Source organism: Callorhinus ursinus, unplaced genomic scaffold, assembly GCF_003265705.2.
Source record: "Callorhinus ursinus isolate GAN/ISIS: 27379988/994484 unplaced genomic scaffold, GSC_fseal_2.0 scaffold6, whole genome shotgun sequence".
Classification (NCBI taxonomy): Eukaryota; Metazoa; Chordata; class Mammalia; order Carnivora; family Otariidae; genus Callorhinus; species Callorhinus ursinus.
Genome location: NW_027397068.1, coordinates 30,157,675 through 30,184,710, shown reverse-complemented (window position 1 = coordinate 30,184,710; position 27,036 = coordinate 30,157,675). Strand labels below are relative to the sequence as shown.

General features: G+C 38.1%; 1 protein-coding gene across 2 annotated transcripts in view; it reads left to right on the top strand.

The window, feature by feature from the left end:
* CDK19 (cyclin dependent kinase 19) overlaps positions 1–27,036 on the top strand; it is a 165,992-nt gene that overhangs the window by 34,202 nt on the left and 104,754 nt on the right. Inside the window, exon 2 of one of the 2 annotated variants that reach the window (XM_025864087.2) lies at positions 7,323–7,384. The exons of the other annotated variant lie outside the window; for it this stretch is intronic. The gene's annotated coding sequence lies outside the window, so the exon portion shown is untranslated. The remainder of the gene's footprint in view (positions 1–7,322; positions 7,385–27,036) is intronic. 2 annotated transcript variants of the gene reach the window in all.

The window sequence follows — 27,036 nt, the reverse complement described above, 5'->3', positions numbered from 1 at the left end:
GAGTTCCCTTGAAGTAGCTTTTCTGGAAGTCACATTCATGACTTCCACTTCCAGCTCATTGACTAATCATAGCAGCTGGGAAGGCTGGAAAGGGTGCACTTTTACCTGGGGGAATGCCATCTAGAATAAAGCCAGGGTCTGTTACTGAGGAGAAAAGAGAGAATGGGTATGTAGACAGCCAGCGGTGTCTGCCACAAAGAGGATTGAGAATGGAGGTGGGGAGACCAATTTAGTACAACAGTTAAGTAGTAACACTTGCAGTGTCTTAAAGAAGAGATTTCATCGATAATCTTGAAATGCAAGAATGTGTTTGGTTACTAAGTAGAGAAGCTATTCTGCTGGGAAAACTAGAGGATTGAAGCCATTATTTTGATAACATTCTGTTCAAGTTTCTGGGAGCAAAAATTATGCTTTAATTATTTTAACCCTTGAGTTAAATTCTTTCCAACTAAGCTTTTCATAAAATTAAATATTTTGTTGCTAAAGAGGATTAACGCTGATAAGGATGGCATGAATAGGAATTACATTAAAAAAACTATATAGCATGACTTTTTCAACTGGGTAATAATACACATTGAAAGGGGATTTACAATGTATTTTTTCTGGGAGAGGAAATAATGAATGATTTTATTTTTCTTCTTTTTACTTCTCTTTAAACTTTATACACTTAGCACATATTACTTTTTAAAAAATGGGGTAGGGGTGCCTGGGTTGCGCAGTTGGTTAAGTGACTCTTGGTTTCAGCTTAGGTCGTGATCTCAGGGTCATGATTTGAGCCCCTTGTGGGGCTCTGCACTCAGTGGGGAGTCTGCTTGAGATTCTCCTCCTCAGGTGGAGGGGCAGGGCGAGAGGGAGAGAGAATCTTAAGCACATTCTGTGCTGAGTATGGAGCCCAGTGTGGAGCTCAATCTCATGACCCTGAGGTCACCACCTGAGCTGAAATTAAGAGTCTGATGCTTAACTGACTCCACCACTCAGGTGCCCCCATCTTAATCATTTTTATTTTTTATTTTAATTTTTTAAAAGATTTTATTTATTTATTTGACAGAGAGAGACAGAGAAAGAGAGGGAACACAAGCAGGGGGAGTGGGAGAGGGAGAAGCAGGCTTCCCGCAGAGCAGGGAGCCCAACGTGGGCTCGATCAGGATGCTGGGATCATGACCTGAGCTGAAGGCAGACACTTAACGGCTGAGCCACCCAGGCACCCCCATCTTAATCATTTTTAAGTGTATGGTAGCATTAAGTACATTCATATTTTTGTGTGCCATCACCACCATCCATCCACAAAACTTTTCATCTTGCAAAACTGAAACCCTGTACCTTTAAAGAATAACTCATTTCTCCCCTTCCCCCAGCCTCTGGCAACCACCATCCTACTTTCTATGTTTATGGATTTGCCTACTACTCCAGGTTCCTCAGTACAAGTAGGATAACACAGTATTTGTCCTTTTGTGACTTACTTATTTCATCTAGCATATTCTTAAGGTTAATCTATGTTTTTAGTATGTGTCAGAAAAAAAATTGAAGATCTAATTGGCTTTATTAAATGATTCATGAATCAGGCAGCATCCCATCTAGCAAGTAGAGAGTTACTCTAAGGAGTAGAACAAAATGGAAGGTTTTTATAGGAAAGTGTGGGGCAAGAAAGTTATAAGCAAAAGAGAAGAAAGAAAAAAAAAGAAGAAAGGACAGTTTCAGGCAAGATCACGTGCTCTGAAGGGAATGGGCTGAGGGTCTTATTATACAGATTACCTCATCTTCCTTTGGGGGATAGAGAAAGCCCATGGCACATATTACCTCATTGGTGATGATTAGAAAATTTTTAATTGACCAGTTAAGACACTGGAGATTGAGGGGCGCCTGGGTGGTCCAGTTGGTTAAGCATCCGACTTTAACTCAGGTCATGATCTCAGGGTCCTGGGATCGAGCCCCTTGTTGGGCTCTGTGCTCAGCGTGGAGTCGCCTGTCCCGCTCCCTCTGCCCTCCTCCTGCTCTCCTCTCTCTCTCTCCCAAATAAATAAATAAAATCTTAAAAAAAAAAAAAAGACATTGGAGGTCGAGACTACAGTTAGATCTGGTATTAAGCCCTGGTTTACTGACTTGGGGCCTTAAACTAAGTGATGCCATTTGGGGCCTGTGATTTTCTTTTTCTTTCCTTTTTTTTTTTTAAGATTTGTTTATTTATTTTAGAGAGAGCGCTAGAGAGTGAGAGGGTGCATGCACATGTGTGAGGAAGGGGAAGGGGACAGAGGGAGAAAAATCCTCAAGCAAACTCCCCGCTAAGCACAGAACCTGACACAGGGCTCAATCTCACGACTCAGATCATGACCTGAGCCAAAATCAAGAGTCAGCTGCTTACCTAACTGAGCCACCCAGGTGCCCCCCTGTGATTTTTAAACAATTACCCCCTGGTGATCAGGCACTTGGTTTAACTGAGAGATGTGCTCAAAATTTAAGGCATTAGCACCACTCTCAGCTACTGCCCTGGAAAGTTCCCACAGTTGTTACCATTTCTTTGTGCGGCATCCATAGGTCATGATGTTTTTTTCTAATCTCTGTGATATTCACAAGTAACAAGTTAAGGTTTGCAATTTTTAAGTCAGTCATTCTCTTTGTTTGCTTGGTGGTTAGTGGCTGCAAACAGTCATTTAATTTAAAGCTTTTGTGACAATACAGTTTGCCAGGGAGATTATTATGATTACTGTAAACAGGATAATTTCCAATGTTTGGAGTGCGTTTTGGAGCCATGGTCCCCAAGACTCAAACAAGTCAAAATCATATAGGTCAAAGAAAGACCCACTGAAGGAGTCACCTTTTATAGACAAGTGGCCTGCTCAGTGATCTTAGTGGTTAAGTTTCAACTTCCCCAGAAATGTTAATCCTGCTGTAACTGGTGGTGTTGGCTGTAACACAAACACCTCCTTGCTTGGCTAAAAGATAATCAAGAGCTATCCTATTATCAAGAACAACTTTGGCTAGAAAGTCTAAGGATCTTTTTTGGGGCAGCTATTGCTTTAGTAGCAGTTTTTGCAATAATTTTAAGAATTAGGGAGAAGTTCTTGATAATAACTTCATTACATTTATCCCTAACCAGGGAAATAGGGACCTGTCAAAGCAGTGGATCCTGAATCATGAGGATCTCCTGCTAGGTCCTTTTTAAATCAACAGTGTAAGTTGAGGGGACCCTACCAGTGAGATGTCTCATTTTGCTTGTAAAAAAATGAGGGGCACAGTTAGATTTTCTCCTAGCCTGATATAAAAGATTGCTCTACTTTCCAGAAGTTACTCCCCTAGCAATGGCCTGGGAGATAAAGATGAGGGCGTTATCTTTCCAGGCCGATGCCAGAGGAAAGGAAGGGAAAAGGAGAAAGTTTCATGTTTAGTTAACTAAAGTATGAGGTCTTGATTCATTGTCTTGGCTGGAAACAGTCTAACTTGATGTCAACTACTGCTCTTCCTCGTCAAATTGATTTGGGGGTCTCCAGTGTCTGTACAGTAGCAGGTGTCTGGTGGAGCCTTCTGTGAGATGTGTATCCAAGGTTCAATGCCTTTTAATTTTGCAGCAGTGTCAGTGGTCAGGAGCATTTGGTAAGATCCTTTGCAATGAGGTTTGAGGGCTGCCATCCCCTGAGGATGTTTCTGGAATACCCAATCACCAGGCTCTAGACTGTGACCAACAGGATCCTTTGAATTGGGATCTGGGATGGCTTCTTAACCTGTTGATAATAGGCTTGAGCGTGAGACGTTAGAGACTTATAGTAGTTGATCATATACCTGAAGTAACAAGGGATTAGCAGAAGGTGGTATGCCAGTAGACATTGATCTGTTGGTGATTTTCTTGTGTGGAATAAATTCGTTTCCCAAAGGGGATACTGGGAACAGTCAGTAAGGTCAAAAGCAATAGCTTAGCCAGGGAAGTCCAGTAGTTGTAGCAAGTTTAGAAGTTTTAAGTTTGAGGATCCCATTAGTTCTTTCAGCCTTGCCTGATGATTGAGGGTGATAAGGGCAATGATAATTCCAAGAAGTTTGCAAGTGCTTCATTAAGGCTTGTATGATTTGCCCAGTGAACTGGGTGCGTCCATCACTGGAGATTACAGGAGCTATGCCCCAAGTATGCCACAATTTGTTTATCCATTCATCTGTCAGTGGAGACTTGGGTGGCTTCCACTTTTTGGCTGTTATGAATAATGCTGCTATGAACATGGGCATATAAATGTCTTTTTGAGAATCCCTGCTTTGAATCCTTTTGGCTGTATACCCCGAAGTGGAATTGCTGGATAATATGGTAATTCTATTAATTTTTTGAGGAACTGCCATACTGTTTACTATTGCAGCTGCACCATTTTACATTCTCACCAACAGTACACAGGGGTTCCAATTTCTTTACATCCTCACCAACACTTATTTCCGTCCTTTAAAAAAAATTGATAGTAACCATCTTAATGGGCATGTGGTAGTATCTCATTGTGTTGAATTTTTTTAAGCTTATAAAATGTTTATAAGAGTGAGTTATATAATCACATGGCAGCAATTTAATTAATCAATTTATTTTTAAAGATTTATTTATTTATTTTAGAGAGAGAGAGAGAGCAGGGGGAGGGACAGAGGGAGAGGGAGATAAGCAGACTCCCAGCTGAGCGGGGAGCCTGACGTGGGGCTCGATCCACAGACCCTGAGATCATGAACTGACCCGAATCAAGGGTCAGATGCTTAACCAACTGAGCCACCCAGGTGTCCCTATTTATTTATTTTTAAGTAGGCTCCACACCCAACATGGGGCTTGAACTCACAACCCTGAGATCGAGAGTTGCATGCTCCACTGACTGAGCCAGCCAGGCGCCCCATATGGCAGCAATTTTAAAAAAATGGAACAAAAATCACTCCCCAACTCAGTCTTGCTACTCTAACACCAATATTATTTTAATGTTATTTGGCTATGTATGACCATATATATATTTTACTCATGACTGGGCTCATAAGCATTTCCCATTTTTTTACATATTTTGTACAACAATCATTTGAATTTTAATTTTCCAGGAAAATGTTGCAAATGCTGAAGGATCCATATAGCATGATTGACTACATTGAATTCATTTGAACATCTATGAATAAATTGAATATTTATTATTGTGTGGTTTCTTACATAGAGATAAGTGCCTGGTTTGTATGATTTTAATTCCATAGACTGGATGATATGGTGATGAAGAGTGTGGCTCTCGAAGTCATGTGTTTGAATTGTACATCTGCTGCTTCTGGCTGTGTGTGTTTAAGCAAGTTTCTTAAGGTCTTGTGTCTCAGTTTTTTTTATTTGTGAAATGAGGGTAATATCTCAGAGTTATGAAGACCGAATGACCTCATACCTGTGGAGCTCTTAGAGTTGTACCTGGCACATCATACATTCCATAGGAGACTTTGCTGCCATTATTGTTTTATCGGGTGGAATTTTATCTGTTTGGTTTTTAGAAATATATGCAACATGCAGGTAGTTCCTGTGTCTCACATCCTGTCAGTTAGTTTAGACTGTCCCAAGTGGCACTTTAGAGGAGGGTGCAGTCTATAAGATTGCTTTGGGATTTAGGGGAAGATAAATCTGAGGCAGATAGTGCTGGGCAAAATGCTAAATTAGTAATATGATACAACCCCCTCCTGGGGATGGTGACCTTTCTGGCTGCCATTTAGCCCTGACAGCTACTCTAGGCTCTTCTGGCCAGCTCAGTCTTTTTTGCTTTGGGCTTCCTTCCTCATCCATTTCCCCAAATTCCTTGGCTTGGCACTCTGCATTCCCTCTATATGACCACTTTTTTTTTTTTTTAAAGATTTTATTTATTTGAGAGAGAGAGCAAGAGCAAGCACAGGCAGGGGGAGCAGCAGAGAGAGAGGGAGAAGCAGGTTCTCCACTGAGCACGGAGCCCAATGTGGGGCTCGATCCCAGGACCCTGGGATCATGAACTGAGCCGAAGGCAGATGCTTAACCGACTGAGCCACCCAGGTGGCCCTATATGACCACTTTTATTGTTAATTTAAGTCAAATGCACTGATTTAAATTCTTACAAAATATAGCATTCTGTGATTTTTAAAATCTTACTTCTTTTGATATTCAATGTAAATCTGTGAGATGGTGAAGGAGGCCTCATTGAACAACTCTGGTTGTACTAAGAAATTAAGTGAGCTGCCTGATGTTGCAAAGCAACAGAATGATTTATCTGGAACTTGAACTCAAGCCACCTGACTTTAGGGCCAATGTTTTGTAATACTATGTTTCTTTCTTGACATACCATGTTTTAAGACAGTGCTTTGTTTCTTCTTTCCTAATTATTTGATGACATTTTTAAGGTTTTCTAAATATTACATAAAGATAACATACGCCCCTCTTTTAAATTTAATAGCTTGTAAAATTTATCTGATTCCTGTTCCCATACCCGAGCTGCATTTTGCAGTCTTTTATCCCTGTCGTTCGAAAAGAATGAGATGAAATCTGAGTTCTAAATATTTTACCTGATTACATACTTAATTTTTTACATGGATGTTTTCTGAAAAGCTTTTCATGTTTCGTGCTTATATTTATTTTATAATATTGGAACAAGGAAGATTTGCCCCTTACTGCCTAGCGTATGGAGTACCTTGCTCATTTCAAAATTACTGTCAGACTTGGCATTAGAATATCTTTTCGGTTCTACTTTTCCCTTTTTCCTCTACCTTGTCCTCTTCCAGGTCTGTTTCTAATTGTTTTTCTTGTATATCCCCAACAATCTCATGTCCTAAGAAGGAATTTACCTTGAGCTATAGGGTCTATCACACTCCATTTTGTGAAGAATATTTTTCTACTTAATTTCTTTTATATTCCTTATGTGTATATTGGCTCTTTACATAATTTTATTATTTATTTATTTTTAAGTAAGTTCTGTGCCCAACATGGGGCTTGAACTCATCACCCTGAGATCAAGAGTCACATGCTCTACTGACTGAGCCAGCCAGGTGCCCCATCTCTCACATAATTTTAAAAATTAAATTGTTACTTTGACTACATATGAATTCATACTTTGTTTCTCTTTTAGTATTTCAGAGAGTATAAATCACTTTTGGTGAGAGTATATATTAATTAAGGCTCCACTTCTGCTTTTTTTCACGTAATTAGCTACATAATATATAATGAACTCTGAATATTATCAATATATTGTTGATGTGATCACTGTCAGATCTAAAATCCGATTTCCTTGACAGATATTTAGACTTGTGATAGGCATTTGGCATTTTATGTTTTGGGCAGTGTAACTTTAAATCTACATAAACTTCTCTGCCTTTTGCCTCTGCTGTGTTCATAGATACCAGGAGGGCTTCGTGTATGGACCTCAAGCGTTGGAGGTAGCAGACTTTTCAGCAGAAGGTAAAGCAGAGTGTTGCCTTCTGGTGTCATTGTGTGTGTGTGCTGGGGTGGGTATGTGACCGGTGAGAACTCTTCACAAATGTCATCAGAAATAATTTATAATGATACATTAAATAATTCACAGAATTTAAGGCCAACTTGTATAATTTTATTCAGTATTATTAAAATCCATACCAAATAGAAAACTTTAGATAGAACTAAAGACTAAATGTGACCCTCTGCTGTTAACAGAACAGTAGGGGTGATTAAGAAAAGAGAGCATTAGCATAATGTGTAGTATCTACTGTCTAGCTTTCTCAGACCTAGCTTCATGATGATTTCTTCCTGGGAAGTTGTCCAAGTCATTATTCATCTGTTGTATTCTTCCCTGCTGCTCCTTTACTGAAAGATTGCTTCACAATAGAGGCAGCCTAGTCCATGACTCATGACTAGAGGATAGACATTCTTGCTGTAGGTCCCATGTGCCAAAAATGTTAGTTTCCAGTATGTTAATTACCTCTCTTTTCAGAATGTGTTAATATGCTCTTCTCTCAAGTTAGTTCTTGTTTCAGTAGAGAAACAAACACATCCCACATATTTGTAAAATATGTTTTTATAGAGACCTTCTTAATGAGTTACTTTTTAAGAAAATAATGTGACACACCTTTCCTGGGTAATGCTTCTTTGATTTTTTTTTTTAAAAATAGAAACATTTTGCCTTATATGTGCCAGATATTATAGCTACCACTTTCCGTGACCTTGTAAAACCATTTATGAACTTTCTTCAGATGATACTTGTAGAGAGGTTTTTTTGTTGTTGTTTGTTTGTTTTGTTTAAAGATCTATAGCCGCTAACAAAATGTATTCTTAGACATAAAGTTCATAATGTGGCTAGTTTTTAGAGAGAAATCTGAATGGGAATTAGAGGAATGGTTTCCTTATGTCTTCTGGAAATTTTATTTGTAGTGGCTGCACATTATACCTTATACGCGGGTTGTATACCTTATGCAAAGTCAACATAGTATATATATATTAGGGTAATATATATTTATTGAATTTCTGTTCTGTGCCCAACACAGACTCCATCTTAAAATCAACCGAGTTTAACTGTTTCTTTCACTTCCTCCTCTTCAGAGAAGTTTCTTTTATTAACTGGGAGATAGTTAATGAGAAGATAGATGACTTTCAGACTGTTTATTGTGGTTAGCTGCAATGTTACCTCTTAGGTCCTTTCTCCTTTCTTTTACTCTTTTCAGTGGCCAGTTGGAGGGTATTATCTATTTACCAGTATATTGGAAGTAATTTCTTGAAGGCCTGCTCATGCTTCATTTTCAGGCTACTTGGCTCTACAGCCTTATATTTGCTTAACTATTCTGAGTGTGGTATATTTTGTTACCAATTGAGAATCTCAATAGATTATTCTAAGCACTAGTATAAAAGATATAAAGTTCTGCTTCTATCAAAGCAGAGAAAGACTCTCCTCCCCAGGTCCTCATCCCCCAGTTTCTGTGAGAAAGATGTGATGAAACGGATGGCTCTTAATGTATTTTTTCAAAAATAATTGACTATTTTTTAGAGCAGTTTTAGGTTTACAGAAAAACTGAGTGGAAAGTACGGAGAGTTCTCATATGTCCCCTTACTGCCTCCCCTTCCTATAATTAATATCTTGCTTTAGTGTGGTACATTTGCTGTAATTGATGAGCCAGTATTGTTATATCATTATTAATTAAAATCCACACTTTACCTTAAAGTTCACTCTTTTTCGTTGTAGATACTCCATAGGTTTGACAAATGTACAATCACATGTATTCACCAATATGATATCATACAGAATAATTTTCTTGCCCTGAACATATCCTGTGCTCCACCCATTTATCCCTGGCTCCTTTCCTTTGAGCCCCTGACAACCACTGATCTTTTCCTGTCTCTATAATTTTACCTTTTCCAGAATGGCATAGTTGTAATCACACACCATGTAGCCTGAGATTAGCTTCTTTCATTTAGTAATAAGCATTTTAGCTTCCTTCATGCCTTTCCATGGCTTGATAGTTCATTTCTTTTTAGTGCTGAATAACATATTGTCTGGATATACCATAGTCTATTTATCCATTCACCTACTGAAGGATATCTTGATTGCTTCCAAGTTTTGGCAATTATGAATAAAGCTGCTATAAACATTCATGTGCCGATTTCTGTGTGGATATAATTTTCAGTTCATGTGGGTAAATACCAAGGAGTGTAATTGTTGGATCATATGATAAGAGAATGTTTGGTTTTGTAAGAAACTGCCAAACTCTTCCAAAGTGGCTATATCATTTTGCACTTCGGCCAACAATAAATGAGCTTTACTGTCGCTTCATATCCTTGTCAGCATTTGATCTTCTGGATTTTAGCCATTCTAATAGGTGTATAGTGGTATCTCATTCTGTGTTTTTTTTTTTTTTAAGATTTTATTTATTTATTTGACAGACACAGTGAGAGAGGGAACACAAGCGGGGGGAGGGGGTAAGGGAGAAGCAGGCTTCCTGCTGAGCAGGGAGCCCGATGTGGGGCTCGATCCCAGGACCCTGGGATCATGACCTGAGGAGAAGGCAGACGCTTAACGACTGAGCCACCCAGGCGCCCTTCATTTTGTGTTTTAATCTGCAACCGTCTAATGACATGTGATGTTGACCAGCTTTTCATATGCTTATTTGTCATCTGCATATCTTCTTTGCTGAGATGTCTTTTGCCCATTTTAAAATGGGGTTATTTGTTCTCTTATTGTTGAGGGTTTTTTTGGTTTGTTTGTTTTTTTTTTAAGTAGGCTCCATGCCCAATGCAGAGCTTGAAGTCAGGACCCTGAGATCAAGACCTGAGCTGAGATCAAGAGTCAGATACTTAACCAACTGAGCCACCCAGGTGCCCCTCATTGTTGAGTTTTAATAACATGAAATTGTATATTTTAAATACCAGTCCTTTAACAGACACATATTTTGCAAATATTTTCTCCCAATCTGTGGCTTGTCTTCTTAGTCTCTTAAGTGTCTTTTGCAGAGCAGAAGTTTTAATTTTTAGTCAAAAGTCATCTCCAAACTCAAGGTCGTCTAGATTTTCTCTTCCATTATCTTATAGGAGTTTTATTGGTTTGTATTTTACATTTAGATCTATGTTCCATTTTGAATTAATTAATTAATTTTTTGAAGGGTGCAAGGTCTGTGTCTAGATTAATTTTTTTGCATGTGGATGTCCATTAGTTCAAGCACCATTTGTTGAAAGACTTTTTTTTTCTCTAATGTTATCCTTTGTTGCTTTGTCAAAGATTATTTGACTGTACTTATGTGGGTCTATTTTTGGGTTCTCTATTCCATTCTATTAATCTATTGGCCTATTCTTTTGTGAATGTTACCCTATCTTGATTACTATAGCTTTAGAGTAAATCTATATAGTAAATCGGTAATGTCAGTCTTCTGCTATCTTCTTCTTCTTCAATATTGTGTTGGATATTCTGGGTCCTTTGCTTTTCCATGTCAACTTGAGAGACATTTTGTCAATACCCACAAAATAACTGGCTGAGATTTTGATTGGGATTTTGTTGAATCCATAGATCACATTGGGAAACACAGACACCTTGTCAGTATTGGGTCTTCTTAGGCACATGCAAGGAATATCTCTTCCTTTATTTAGATCTTTTTTGATTTCTCTCCTCAGTTTTCCTTGTATAGATCTTGTACATGTTTTGTTAGATTTATACCTAAGTATTTCATTTTTTTGGGTGTTAATGTAAATGTTATTGTGTTTTTAATTTAAATTCCAACTTTTCATTGCTGGTATATAAGAAAGTAATTGACTTTTGTTTATTAACCTTGTATCCTGCAACCTTGCTATAATCATTTCATTGTCCCAGGAGTTTTTTTTTTTTTTTAATTTTTTTTTTAAGATTTTATTTATTTATTTATTTGAGAGAGAGAATGAGAGAGAGAGAGCATGAAGGGGGGAGGGTCAGAGCGAGAAGCAGACTCCCTGCCGAGCAGGGAGCCTGATGTGGGACTCAATTCCCAGACTCCAGGATCATGACCTGAGCTGAAGGCAGTCGCTTAACCAACTGAGCCACCCAGGCGCCCAGTCCCAGGAGTTTTTTGTTGATTCTTTAGGATTTTCTCCCAAGGCAATGATATCATCTGTGAACAAAGAGTTTTATTTCTTTCTTCTCAATCTGTATACTTTTTATTTCCTTATCTTACTGTATTAGCTAGGACTTCCAGTGTGATATTGAATAGGAGTGCCTTGTTCCTAATCTTAGCAGGAAAACCATCTAGTTTCTCTTCATGAAGTATGAGAATCTCGAAAGATTATCCCAGTCAGTAGTATAAGAGATGTAATGTACTATTCATATTAGGTCATAGGAGACCTCCTTCCCCTTATTGAAATTTCTATAAGAAAGATAGGATTAGGGGTGCTCAGATGATTCAATGTCTACCCAGGGTCCTGGGATTGAGGCCCGCAGTGGGGTCCCTGCTCAGCAGGGAGTCTGCTTTTCCCTCTGCCTCTTCCCCATTGCTAATGCTCTCTCTCTCTCTCTCAAGTGAATAAATAAAATCTTAAGAAAAAAAAAGAAAAATAGGATTAAATTGATGGTTATAAAAGTATTTTAAATCATGGGATTCAGGTAGTTTTTCATATAATGCCTTATATTTAGAAACCACGCATATTACTCAGTTCCTCCACTCTCTTGTCAACTTCCAAAGAACAAAGATTTTACCTCAATATATTATTATAACACTTGTAGGGTTCAATAGGCACTACAATAGGCAAAACAGTTTGTTGAGTGAAAAACTTAATTCTAGACTCTTATGTAAACCTCCATTAGAAAGGAGATAGAAAAGGGAGATAACCAATAACATCAGTCCTCTAATCAATTAATCCATGAAATATTTGATTGTTAGTTGCTAGGTATTGTGATGGCTACAAAGATACACATGATAATGACACCTTGTTTCAGAAAACTTATTATCCATATAGGAAATGTTAATTTCAAATGTTATGTTCCATTTTTGCTGATATTTGCCAAAAACTCATATTCCTGTGTCACTTCCTATGCACTCTTTTTTGGGGGTGAGGGGGAGAAGGAGAGAGATAATCCTTTTTTTTTTCTTTCAAGATTTATTTATTTTAGAGAGGTATCAGGGAAGGGCCAGAGAGAGTCTCAGGCAGACTCTGCTCTGAGTGCAGAGCCTGACCTGGGACTTGATTTCACAACCCTGAGATCATGACTCTGAGATCACGACCTGAGCGGAAACCAAGATTCAGATGCTTAACCAACTGCACCACCCAGGTGCGCCCAGAAACCATCTTAAGCAGGCTCCATACCCAGGATCTCACAACCCTGAGATCATGACCTGAACCAAAATCAAGAATTGGATACTTAACAGACTGAGCCACCCAGGTGCCCCCCTTCCCAAGCATTCTAATTGAAATGTCTATTCATGGACAGCTTAAGTATTATTCTAAGAAAAGTTTACAATTTTGATGCAAGAACTGACAATTATTGAGCTTATAGCTGGACACAGTGCTAGGCACCTTACATATGTGATATCATTTATCTTCAAAACAGTTGTGCAATGTTGTTACTATTATTCTCAATTTACAGATGCAAAAACTGGTAACCTGAGGGTATAAGTAACTTAACTTATTAACTGTGTGACTTAGTGTAACAGGTGTATAATTCCATATCCCATGCTTTCTAAGTCATACATTATGGAAAAGTACCATACAAAGTGGTATGTGATGAATGTCATATGTATAATACAGAATTGTGCTTGGTGAATGCAGAGAAGAGAGCTTTGACCTTAGACTAAAGTGTTACAAAATTTCTGGAAAGCTTGGTCTAATGGATAGGAATAATAAGGGGAAAGAGAGATCAGGGAGATTCATCACCATGGTAAAGACAGAGGGTAAAAAATAGGAAGTATTTTGTGATTTGACAATATAATATAAAAATATAAGAAAAATTCCTGCTGTAGTAGTAAAATGCAATAGAACAAATTTTGTCTTTTATTTTTTTTAAAGGTTAGATTGATTGATTGATTGATTGATTGATTTAGAGCACGCTGAGTGCAGAGCCTGGTGGTGGTTTGATCCGATGACCTGACCTGAAATCAAGACGTTTAACCATCTGAACCACAGGCACCCCTGTCTTTTATTTTAAATGAGAACTCCTATCCTCTATTTTTCTCTTAAAATCATTTCAACTGGATTTGCTTATTAGGTTTTGAGTATGAGAGAGTAGATCACAGAACATAACTCCCATGTCATCAGTCCCTAACCTTATCTTAGAGCAATCACTGTAGCAAGTGCAGAGAGAGCAAAAGCCAGGGAGAAATGGAAGATCAAAGGAATCTTAAATTTTAAATCTCTCTCTCAAATGAATCTTAAAAATAAAAAAAAGGTCCCGTTCCTTTAATGTGGCTTACTTCTTCTACTTGAGCTGGCCCCGCCTCCTTCTTCAGCTTCATCTTGCTTTCCTCTATTCTCAATCAGCCTTACTGAACTTCAAATTCCATAGTACTCTTTTGCATGTGGTACATGCTGTTCCCTTTTTTCAGAAGGGGAATAAAAAGAGATGAAGCTGTAGTGATTAAAAGCATAGACTCTGAAGACAGACTTCCTAAATCCAGGCAAATCCTGATCTGCCACTTACCTAGCTGTGTGATCTAGAGTGAGTTACTTAACCTCTTTGCTTTCAGTGTCCTCATCTATATGATGGAATGGCAATAGTATCTGCTTCACAGTATATTGTGAGGATTAAACAAGTTAGTATCAGTGAGGATTTTAAAGTGGTGCCTGCCTCATCCTAAGGACTATATAAATGTAGCTATTATTATAACTCTTATTATAAATATGCTGTGCTATTGAATGGTATTAAATTTTGTTTTAAAGATGATTCAAGGATAACAGGAAAAATATATTGTTTCCCCATAAATTAGGAGTTAATTGGCTGGTTCTTATAATTGGTATTTATCTTTTTTCTTGGGTGAGCAGCAGCTTTATATTCCTAACTTCTTCTTCTTCTTCTTCTTTTTTTTTTTTAAAGATTTTATATGTCTGTTTGAGAGCAAGAGAGCACAAGGGGGGGGCAGCAGAGGCAGAGGGAGAAGCAGACTCCCCGCTGAGCAGGGAGCCCGATGTGGGACTTCATCCCAGGGCCCCGGGATCATGACCCGAGCCGAAGGCAGACGCTTAACCGACTGAGCCACCCAGGCGTGCATATTCCTAACTTCTTGTTTTTTAGCTTTTTAGTGACTAAAATTTGGCCTTAGGTTGACATTCTCATGAAATGGATCAGTTGACAACATTGTTTACCTGAATTTTTATACAAACTAATTCAGGTAAACCTCCATGGAAACTTTTATTTTATTTTATTTTAATTTTAAAAAGATTTTATTTATTTATTTTATTAGAGAGTACATGAGTGGGAGGAGGGGCAGAGGGGGAGAGAGAGAGAGAGAGAGAATCCCAAGCTGACTTCCCACTGAACGCAGAGCCCGATGCAGGGCTCAATCTCACGACCCTGGCATGACAGCTGAAACCAGGAGTCAGATGCTAAGCCAACTGAGCTACCCAGGCACCCCCTCCATGGCAACCTTTAAAAGAAAATTAATTCTTAATAACTAATACCTGACTTTTTACTTTATGATTTATGTGCTGTGTTGATTAAAGTTTCAAGTAAAGTCCTTCAAAGGATTTCACTTTTTTCTTTCAAGTGTATTTCAGAGATTGTGGATTATAATGGTTCAAATGGTTTGGGATCTAGCAAGGATACTTACTATATTATTAAATAGACTCTCCGAAAGGAAAAACTCTTGTTTCTCTCTATTCACAATTCTACTTACTTAAACCCAACACTTCCCAGAACGCTTCTGATACCAGATGTGTGTTTATTTTCTCTACTGACAAATTCTTCAACACCAACGGAGTATTCTACAATTTAATCAGTTATGACACCAACTGCTTGAAGTTGGTGCAGACTCCACAGACTAAGGGCTCAGTCCCAGAAGACTGCCCCCAGCTTCAGACCCCCGTAGAAAGTGGTGGGTTCCCAAGTCACCTACAACTTCTGTCCAACTCAACTACAAATTGGAGGTTCCTGTGACACCCTCTGCAAGTTCAATCATTTGCTAGAATGGCTCACAGAACTCAGGAAAACAGTTTAATTACTAGATTACTGGTTTATTACAAAGGATATATTATAGAATACAGATGAACAACCAGGTGAAGAATATATAGGGCTAGATCTGTGTCTGGAAGGTCTAGAGCACAGGAGCTTTTGTCCTCATGGAGTTTTGGGGTATGCCACCCTCCTGGCAAGTATATGTATTTTTGTTCATCCATCTAGAGCTCTTAGAACTCTGTATTTCAGAGCGGAGGCTTCATTATGCAGGCATGATTGTTTAAATTGTTAACAATTGATTTTCAACCTCCAGCCCCCTTCTTAGGGATGTGGGTGAGGTTGAGGGGTGGGGTGAAAGTTCTCATTACCTCGTTTTCCCCCTATCGCCCAGCCCCCATCCAGTGGTTACCTAGAGGTTTTCTAAACATCACCTCATTAACATAAACTCGGGTCTCGTTGAAAGGGACTTGTTATGAATAACAAAAGAGTTTCTTTCACTTTTATCCTTCTGGAGATATTCCAGGAACAAAAACCAAATATAATAATAGATGCTTCTGTGCTCTAAACACTTAGGAAATTACAAGGGTTTTAGGAGATGTGAGCCAGGAACCTTGGAGGAAGACCAAAATATATATTTCTTATTCTATCACAATATCACATTTTCTATTATCACAGTAGTTAAGGTCAGCCAGGAAAACATGGAAAACCTAAATTTTATCAAAAGAAGTTTCCTCAGTGATCTAGGTTTGACAGAAATTTAAGGCATATGGGTGAAAAACTGATATATATATATATATATATATATATATTTATTTTTTTTTTTAAAGATTTTATTTATCTGACAGAGAGACACAGCAAGAGAGGGAACACAAGCAGGGGGAGTGGCAGAGGGAGAAGTAGGCTTCCCGCTGATCAGGGAGGCCATTGTGGGGCTCAATCCCAGGACCCAGGGACCATGACCTGAGCCGAAGGCAGACGCTTAATGACTGAGCCACCCAGGCGCCCTAAGAAAAAATACTTTTTAAAGAAGATTTTCTATGTGCTGAAAATATTTTTTAAGTTTATCAAGACTAATAAATATGTTTATTTCAACGCAACAAATGTTTAATTTTTACTATTTGCAAGGCACTTTGTTAGCTCCTAAAGAATATAGAGAAATGAGTACGATAGTCTCCTTCCTCATTTGGGAATTGGGAAATAAGACATGAGTCAATTCTAAGTAATTCTAATAACAAAGTAGAGTATGTTACAGACCTTGAGAGAGTTTGAGCAAAGTGCATGTTCTACTGGTCCACGCTCTTGCAAAACATCAGTAGCTGCCAAATATGACCAGCTTTCCTCTATTCCCTCCTGTTTGACTTTGCTTCTATGCTTTTGCCCAGCTATGTTTTAATACTTGTCTTTTGGCTTCCATATACAACTTCGTTATTTTTCTTTTAACTTTCTAATTGCGCCTATTAGTTATTTTCCTCCTCAGTTTTGTTTTATTAAGAAAAGTTTTGTAAAAGCAAAGAAGTTTAGGGATTCCTGTCGGTTAAGCATCTGCCTTTGGCCCAGGTCATGATCCCAGGGTCCTGGGATTGTGTCCCACATGGGGCTCCCTGCTCAGCGGGGAGTCTGCTTCTCCCTCTCCCTCTGCTTGCCACTCCCCTGCTTGTGCTCGCTTGCTCTCTCCCTCTGACAAATAAATAAAAAATAAAAAAAACCCCCAAAAGTTTAAACTGTATAACAAGGAACATCCACATACCCTCCACCTAGATTTCAGTTTTGTTACCATTTTTCTGTATTGCTTTATCTCTCACTTTGTATGTTTGTGTGTATGTGTGTGTGTGTGTGTGTGTGTGTCTTTTGTTGCTGTTGAACCATTTGAAATAAATTGCCAGTGTCATGACATGAGACCCCCAAATACTTGAACCTGTATCTCCTGAGAATGAGGATATTCTGCATAGCCATCATAAATTATCCTCTACTTAAGAAAATTAATAAAATAAAAATTAAAAAATAAAATTAACATGATAAATTATCTAGTCTATAAATTAAATTTTCACTGGTGTCCCACAAATAAACCTTGTTAGCTTTTTTTTTTTTTAAAGTAGGCTCTGTGTCCAGTATGGAGCCCAACGCAGGGCTTGAACTCACAACCCTGAGATCAAGACCTGAGCTGAGATCAAGAGTCAGATGCTTAACTGGCTGAGCCACCCAGATGCCCTGACTTTTTAGTTGTTTTTATTTGAACAACAGTCTAGTCAGGATTTTCATGCACACTGTTAGTTGTTACATGTCTTGAATAGACTCCCATCCCCCCAGTCTACCTTTTTTGTTTTTCTTTTTAGGAGCCAGGCCAATTTTCTTGTAGAGTGTCTCACATCTAGATTTGCCTGTCAAGGTCTTTTGAAAGTTTCTCTTCCTGTAGCCTGTTGGAGGGTGGCATTAATTAGAGGAGGGCTTACCAGCCCCAGTGGCGTGGGTGCTGTAAATGGGTTATGGGTCCTATTTTTTTTTTTATAATTTTTTTAGAGTACATCATTATATGGGTCCTATTTTTAATCCTCTAACTTTTCTTTTTTTTTTTTTTAAGATTTATTTATTTATTTGAGAGAGAGAGTATTAGTGGGAGGGTTAGAGGGAAAGAGAATCTCAAGTAGACTCTGCCCTGAGCATGGAGTCCTACACGGAGCTTGATCCCATGATCATGAGGTCATGACCTGAGCTGAAACCAAGAGTTGGACGCTTAACCGACTGCACCATGCAGGCACCCCTAATCCTCTAAGTTCTTTGGCCATCAGTGGATTTTGGGGCCCTGGAAGCCTATGAGTCCCTTCACCTCTGCTGTGAGCATGGTTAGTTTCCCTGGTAGGTTGGTGCCATGATATGAAAGAACAGTGGCTACCATCTTCAGCTCTTTTTTCTTCCGAGCACTTTCTCTTGTGATCCCATTTACTTCTGTGGTTTTAACAGTTGCTGGGGTAGTGATGTTTTCTTTTCCAAATTCTGTTTCTGTTAATACCTTTTTTTCATCTTCTTCTGGCTATCTAGTAGCCACTTCAAAATCACCATGTCCAAAATGAATTTATTCTCTACTTGTGAACTGGCTCATTGTCAGTATTATTTGTGGGGAAGGGGAGGGTGTAGAAGGTACAGTGTAAATGGCTTTACTTTCACTGAGACAACACTCTGGCTAGAAACCTCTGTCATCTTTAGCTGCCTCTCTGGCTGCTCAGCTCTCTCTCATATACATAGTTGTGCATACACATTTATGCATCAAGTATTTCTTTAAAGCCTTCAGTGTGCCTATATATATTTGGCTGTGGTAGATGGGTCTATCTCTGGAATGCCTCTTGCATACATTCTTTCCATTCTTAACTATATTTACTCTGATTTTGTCCTTATCAACCCTTTCCAGAACTTTTACACTATTTGCCCAACCTCTGGTTTTAAATCCTCTGATCCATCCTGCACACTGTCTGCTTGTTGGGAGTATCTGTTTGATCATATGTTTCTCTTGCTTAAAAACTTCTGATGGGGGCGCCTGGGTGGCTCAGTTGGTTAAGCGACTGCCTTTGGCTCAGGTCATGATCCTGGAGTCCTGGGATCAAGTCCCACATCAGGCTCCCTGTTCGGCGGGGAGCCTGCTTCTCCCTCTGACCCTCCCCCCTCTCATGCTCTCTCTCTCTCATTCTCTCTCTCAAATAAATAAATAAAATCTTTAAAAAGAAAAAACTTCTGATGGTTTCTCATTCATTATACAGGAAAAAGGCCAACTTATTAGCATACCATAAAGACTATGCTAATTCTACTTTGCTCTTTTTGTGCTATTTCATCTCATGTTCCAGTTATATAAGTCTTCTGCTAATATCTTGAATATAGCATAGATTTTAATCTTTAGACTTTGTCCATACATTTCTGGTGTCCATAAGGCCCTGCCCTTCTTTTTTGCTTAATGGAATCCTATTCACCTCTGAAGGTCCACTCAGATGTTCCCTTTGAAACTTACCTGATAGCCTTCTGTCTATCCCTTTCACCAGAACCAAAGCCTTTGCATTCTTTATCTGATGTACTTTTCATATACATCTGCTGTCATGCTTATCAGATTGTGTCCCTTGCTGGTGTGCCTCTCAGTGTGAAGGTTCACAAGGGAAAGGATCATCTTGTTCTTCCTGCTGTTCCTGGAGCCCAACACAAGGCCTGACACACAGCACATGCTTAGTAAAATATTACCAAAAGGACAGTGTGGCATTCTTGCTATATTACCCTCTGTAGCAAGCAAATCTGATTTGAGATTCAAGAATGCTCCTAGGAAGATAATATTTTATATTAACAATTTGGTTTATATAAAATATTTGCTAATGATTGCTTTCTGTGTAATACAGTCCTGAATTATTTGTTTTAAACTTAAAACTTTGATGCCTTATGTCTTGAAGTATTACTGCAGATATATTTGTTTTAATTTTTTTTTTAAAGATTTTATTTATTTGACAGAGAGAGACACAGCGAGAGAGGGAACACAAGCAGGGGGAGTGGGAGAGGGAGAAGCAGGCTTCCCACAGAGCAGGGAGCCCGATGTGGGGCTCCATCCCAGGACCCTGGGGTCATGACCTGAGCCAAAGGCAGATGCTTAACGACTAAGCCACCCAGGCGCCCATATGTTTGTTTTGATTAAAGTAACTTCTGAGCAGTACAAATTTGCCATAATAGGAGTTTCTGAAATTTTATCATTTTAGAGCCTTTGAATTAGTAAATGTTTATTTGAATTGGAATTCTGAATGAAGGACATAGTATAACATGAAAGATTATTTTCCAGAGAAAGAGGTACATTGATCAGTTTTTAAGAAAACCTGAATAAAGGCACTCTTTCTAAAGAATGAAGACAAAACGATAAACTCTTGTCAAATTTCCATCTTGCAAGGGAATCCTGAACTTCAATAAGGAGACCATTACTGTATTTTGGTGATGTTTAGAGAATGAGTAGATGAAATGTTTGATAGATGAAGACATAAAGAGGGTGCTAGTACTATTTGGAATTTTTTTATTAAGGGGAATACAAAATAGAGTAACTTGTATTACAGGTTTTTAATATTTCAGAATTATTTTAAAAGTCTGTTATTTAAACAAAAAAAATTCCTGATAATTAAAAATATTATGGTGTTGAACTGTTTATGAGTGAAATGGTGTGGTTTCTGGGTTTTGTTTCAAAATAATCAAGAGGGGGGTAGGCAGTGGAAATAAGACTGGCCATGTGTTGATGATTGTTGAAGCTGTGTGACAGATATGTAGAATATCACTGTATTTTTTTGTTCAGTTTTGGAAAATTTCATGATAAAAAATTTAAAAATATTATGGTATTATATAATAAAGGAAAGAGTTCCCAAATAAAGAATTGTTACTATTAGGCTGGCTGAACACTGCGTTCATGATACTGAATAACTCAGAATGATACCAGCGTGAAACTAAGTGATGTTTTTTGGTTTTTGTTTTTACAAATTTTTTATTCCATAGGAGGAAGTCTCTTAATCTGTTAAGCCCAATCATCACATTAAAAGAAAGGGATAAGATACTGATTTATGTACACATTCTTGAAGAAAAGTTTGTTGGTAAGAACTCAGGTGTCATATTGTTTGAAGAATGTCTTACTGATAACACTTAACTATAAAAACTTGTAATATTGTACCATCTTGGATACTATATGTCTGATGATTTCATTACTTGAATTCTACTCTTAAGGTTTGGAAAAGGAAATTTGACAAATTTATAGAATAGTTTGTCTTCTTAAGGGATGTGAGAGAGAATTGTTCAGAAATTTTTCTGCCTTTTGTCTTTTCTTCCTTCTCTGTCTCTCCCCCTACCCTCCTCATCTCTCTTTTGAACTTCTCAGATATTTTCATTTTTGGTTGGAGGTTTTCTTTCTATTGAAAAGAATCATTTGCGAGCTGAAGGGCCTCCTGCGATCTGCCCAGGTCTTGTTCTTTGTGGTTTCATCCTTCGCATCAGCAAGCTCAGAACCTCAGACTTCTCCTTGATTCAGCCTTCTTGATCTTTACTATTTGTTAACTTGGTCCTGCCAATTCCCTTTTTAGAATGACTGTCATAAGTGTTCCTTCTTTTCTCCAGTCTTACTGTTACCACTCTGTTACGGAGAATGTTGGACTTGGAACTGGAAGATCTTGTGTCAGCTCTGCTTCCGGCTGCTTGCCTAGCTTCTTCATCTTTAAAATGAGGAGAGCTTAACAGGGTCGTCTTATACCCGTTTTGGAGCTAACATTCTATTATACGAATCCAGGTCCTTACCTGCTCACACTTACATTGCAGTCACCTCCTCATTGTTTTTCATACCTCTAATTCAGTCCTTCCTAATGAGATTAATCTTCATACGTAACTTTCATTGCCTGTAGAGTAAAATCTTATATTTCCTGGTCTCCATTTATTCACGCCATCATCTCTCTGGTTGGTGGTGTTCTCATTTACACAATTGGACAAAGTGGAGACTCCATCCATCTTCAGAGTCTTCCTTTCTTTCACCTACAGAATCAAATTGTTTACTAAATTCTGTCAGTTCTGACTCAGAAATGTCTTTTGAATCCATATTTGTTCTCTTCTGCCACTGTTCTAATCTAGTTCTTCATCTTCTCTTATCTGGACTTTTGACGCAAAATACCAAATATTTGCTCTGCCACCAGTTTCTAGTTACCACAGTTATCTTTCTGAGCTAAGATCTGTTAACTACCTTTTCTGTTCTAAAAACCTTTTGCTCCACACTGTTGACATATGAAACACAAGCTTTTTTTTTTTTTTTTTAAAGATTTTATTTATTTATTTGAGAGAGAGAGAATGAGAGAGAGCACGAGAGGGAAGAGGGTCAGAGGGAGAAGCAGACTCCCTGCCGAGCAGGGAGCCCGATGTGGGACTCGATCCCGGGACTCCAGGATCATGACCTGAGCCGAAGGCAGTCGCTTAACCAACTGAGCCACCCAGGCGCCCCTGAAACACAAGCTTTTTTGCAGGACTCGCAGGGTCCCTTCCCTTTACTTTTCTAACCTTGTCTCTTGCTCCTTGTCATCCTGCCCCAGCTTCAAGCCATACTGAACAGTAGCACTTTCCAGAATATGCCTCTGTTATTTTTCTCATGCTGTACTTCTGCCTGCAATTCTCTGACCCCTTCATCCCTTCTCTGCTTGAACTCCTCCCTTTATTAAAGGCATCACTCATGGAGTTACCGTCCCTGAAGCTCTGAAAGAAACATTAGTCTCCTCCTCTCTGTGTCTGTTATGCATACATCCTGGGTTTAGTGGGAATCATATCAGAGTTATTTGTTTATATTACCCACTCACCCAGCATCTCTTTCCAGGTGGATTGTGAACTCCATGATATCTAGGGTAGTCAGTCTCTAATTTTGTTCATCCTCAGAGTTTGGCACAGTGTTGGGACATACAATATTTACTCAGTAGTTTTTTTTGGTTGATGTAAAATAAAATAGTAAGCCTCTTCTGTTTTCCTTATAAACAATAAGAAAAGGATTTTTACCCTACTAGTTTGAAGACTAAACTTTTTTTAAAGATTTATTTATTTATCTTAGAGAAAGAGTGAATGAGCAGGGGAAGGGGCATAGGGAGAGGAAGAGAAAAAGAAGCTTCAGGCAGACTCCCCAGCGTGGAGAGCCCCACGCAGGGCTTGATCCCAGGACGCTCAGATCATAACCTGAGCCAGAATCAAGAGTCAGACACTCATTGGACTGAGCCACCCAGGTGCCCCATGAAGATTAAAATTTTTATCTCAGCCTTGCTTGAGCTTGAATTTCCTCATCTTATCTTGAAAGATGCTTCTAATTTTTTTGTCTGTCATAGATCCTTAGGACCAAAGATGGCCCAGGGCTGATCTGGACACTTGGTAGTAGTATTGATAGGAGTCAAAAAAGCCATGGGCCTAATTATGATGATAACAGATGGGGTTTTGGCCTATAGTTGTACATACAGGCTACCGAATGGTGCTTCACCTTGCTAAAAGTGACTAGAGGCTGGTCACCAAGTTTGGACATTATTGAAAGGCATAAGACTATCTTTTTCATTAAACCAGTTCCTAATATTTTATTCAAGAGATGTTCCTGAACTTGCTTCTTTAAGCTTGAGAAATTCTTTCCTGAATTACATTTAGATTCTAACACTGATACTGGTTTTCTGCCTGGGATCAAGCTTTCATTTTAAGGCAGCAATTTCTACAATTTGTACAAATATGTGTTCTTATATTTTCTACTATCTATAGGATTGCTTGCATCACGAGTTTTCCAGAACATAGTGTCTCAGATGGAAAATTTAATAGAATTGCAGTCTCTTCCAAATTTATTTTTCTATTTTGTTATTACATAATGTTCTTGTTGAATAATTATTTTTCTTTGTCACTGCTGAGAGTGAAGCCCACATGGTTTTGATATACATTACAGCCGTATTCATGTGAAATATCTTTGAGTTAAAAAAATTACATATTAAATATATCCATGTTTATGCTACAAATTTATGTATTTTTGATTCTCCTGGATTTATTTAGTAACCTCCTTTGATTATTATCAATATGCAGTTGCTCTAACCATAGTATCTAATAATGCAGTAAAATTTAGAAAGCAGTTTCTCTGAAGGCTTTGGAATTGCTTTGTCTGTCTTTATTACAGTAAATAATAAAGTATTTTTATTTAGAAGTTAAAGTAATTTAGAAATAAGATTATTTTAAGAAAGAACAAGCTGCCTCTAAAAGCCAGACTATCATAGCAATGTAGGTAGGGCAGGTTTACCTGCTTTTCAGCCTTGTCATGTAAAAGAACAAATTATTCCTTTATGATACTTAATGTTATGTGTGCCTGAGACACCTAAGCTGTGGGGTATGAATTGTCACTACCACTTAGAGAAAGTTCCCAAGAGGGGCAGCACTCCCATAGGTTGAGAGCAACAAAGCCTCTCTGCCCCACCTGCTAATCATTGAAATATTTGTGGGCATTGTGGGAAAGGACATATCTGTAGTTTCCATAACTAAGGTGTTGGCATCTGACCAAAGACTGGCATTAAGATAGTGCAGTGGTGAAAGTGAGTCCCATGTGCCCTCTGGGATCTGCCACTTCTTCATATGGTGAACCTCAGAGGTGCCACATTATCACTCATCATCTGACAGTTAATATACAAGAGACATGGTCATGAGATATCCACTTTCTTTCATTTTCAATTTCAAAGCTGCAGATAAACCTTAAGTTTGCAGATCTTTGAGTATTTTGCTAATTTAGCAGATGGAAGTTATATTTAAACTTATTAAGTGAAATAATTACTGGGTTTGTTCCTAGATCCCATCCATATAATTCAGAGTAAAGGCCTATGCATCAGTTTATTCTGCTTTCAAATTCTTTTGACAGCCTGGATGTGAAATTCAAAAGTCATTAATGTGATGTGTTAATTTTGCACTTTTTGACTTACTGCAAAAAAAAAAAAATCTTATAGTTTCCATAGCAACAATAACCTATCCAGATTGTGTAATATTCTTTACAGTATTAAAAATAAAACCATGCAATTACATGAGCTTCTGGAGCACTTCATTTAGGGGAACTGGGGATTGAAATATTTCTGTTTTAAAAAATTATGATTTCATTGAAAAATTTCCAGAAAGCTTATGTAATTTTGTTTTAATAAATTTAACAAATTTCTTAAAAATTCAGCAATAGTACTTGGTAGTTAAATTAATTATTAAATGTGAAATTTGCATCGTGAGCATTGTGTTAAACATCTCAGGCCTAAGTGCTCTCACACACATGTTCACACATACATTTAAGGTGGGGGGGGAACATTTGGCTTTAATTACATTCAGTCACCTGCTGTTTGTACCTCTTAATGGCTTCTGGGTGGTCTGAAAAAAGTCTAGCTTTATGTTTAGAGGAAACAAGATAGAGAAAAGGGAAAAAGTGATCACTTAAGCTTTCCCTAGTTTTGACTTTGCTTTTTGAAACATGTCTAAGATAATACTTTGAAGATACTAAGGATTATTTTAGTAGATGACTATTTTCAGGGTGTCAAATTATTTTGGCTTTTCTCTTTTTCCCTCTAATTCTAATTTAAAAGACAATATAATATAATATCAGCACTAAAGTTAATTAACATAAGTTCCTACGTCTTAACACTAATTTTCATTTTTTTATCATCTTCAGCATATGTCTGGATGTATGTATATTTTTATATGGTGTAATTTGTGTATTCTCTCACTAATATATAGTAAATATTTTCCATTTTCTGATGATGGTCATGAATATCATTTTAATAATTGCATAACAGTCTATATCCTTTTGATACATCTGGTGTGTTTTCTTTTTGTCAAAATGCTGCTTAATTATTTCCTGAATGCCATATATTGGAAGAAAAATGGATATAATTTTCAAACTGATTGTGGGAGAAAAGTAACTATAATTCACTTATTTGCCCAAACCATAGATGATTGTGAAAATCTTCAAAAGGCATGTAAAACGTTTTAAAATAACAAATAACCTCTTAAACTGCTTTATTTGCGGGGCACCTGGGTGGCTCATTCAGTTAGGTGTCAAACTCTTGATTTCAGCTCAGGTCTTGATCTCAGGATCTCAGGGTCTCGAGTTCAAGCCCAGTGTTGGGCTCCATGCTATGTGTGGAGCCTACTTACAAAACTGCTTTATCTGCTAGTAAACACAGAATGGGGAAGATGAGGAATAGGTAAGTAGGACAGATGTGGCACCATTTAGGTGCTGTCATTTGAGAAAACCATCATGACATGATGCAAGTTTGCTGAGGTTCCAATATAATCAAAAGACAAAACTCATAGGGTGTGGATGATACTCCTCTTATCAGAACAACCCATAATATGAACCACATTTCTGACATTTTGCTATGTCCGGTTCTGGTGTCAGTACCCTGAGGATACTGTGTTGTGATACTATTTTTTTTTTAAGATTTTATTTATTTATTAGAGAGAGAGAGAGAGAGCATAAGTTGGGGAGAGAGGCAGGGGCAGAGGGAGAGGGAGAAGCGGGCTCTCGGCTAAGCAGGGAGCCCAATGCGGGGTTTAATCCCAGGACCCTGGTGGGATCATGACCTGAGCTGAAGGCAGACACTTAATGACTGAGCCACCCAGATGCCCCTTGTGTGATATTATTTTTTAATGGACTGTATCACCATTATTGAACTGATGTCTTCCCTTGGTTGAGCACCCTGGTAATTACTGGGATTTCCCAGAATTCCTAACCCTGCCTACATTATTTGGAAAATTCACTGTACCTACTAGGTTTTTCCTAGAGTTCTTGAGAATGAGATGAGTTGGTGGCTAGAGTTTTAAAGACTTTCCAAGGCTTTTGGTTGAGGTCTTGAGGCTTTTGAATGTCCCCTATCCTAGGTCAGAAGTAGGGTATCCCAATGGGTTGACATATTTCTAGAGCCCATCCCTCCTATTAAGTGGTTCTTTTATACTATGAAATTACTTTAAACAAATATAGAAGTTTACATCTGTCATTTATTTTTGTAGTTAATGTTTATAA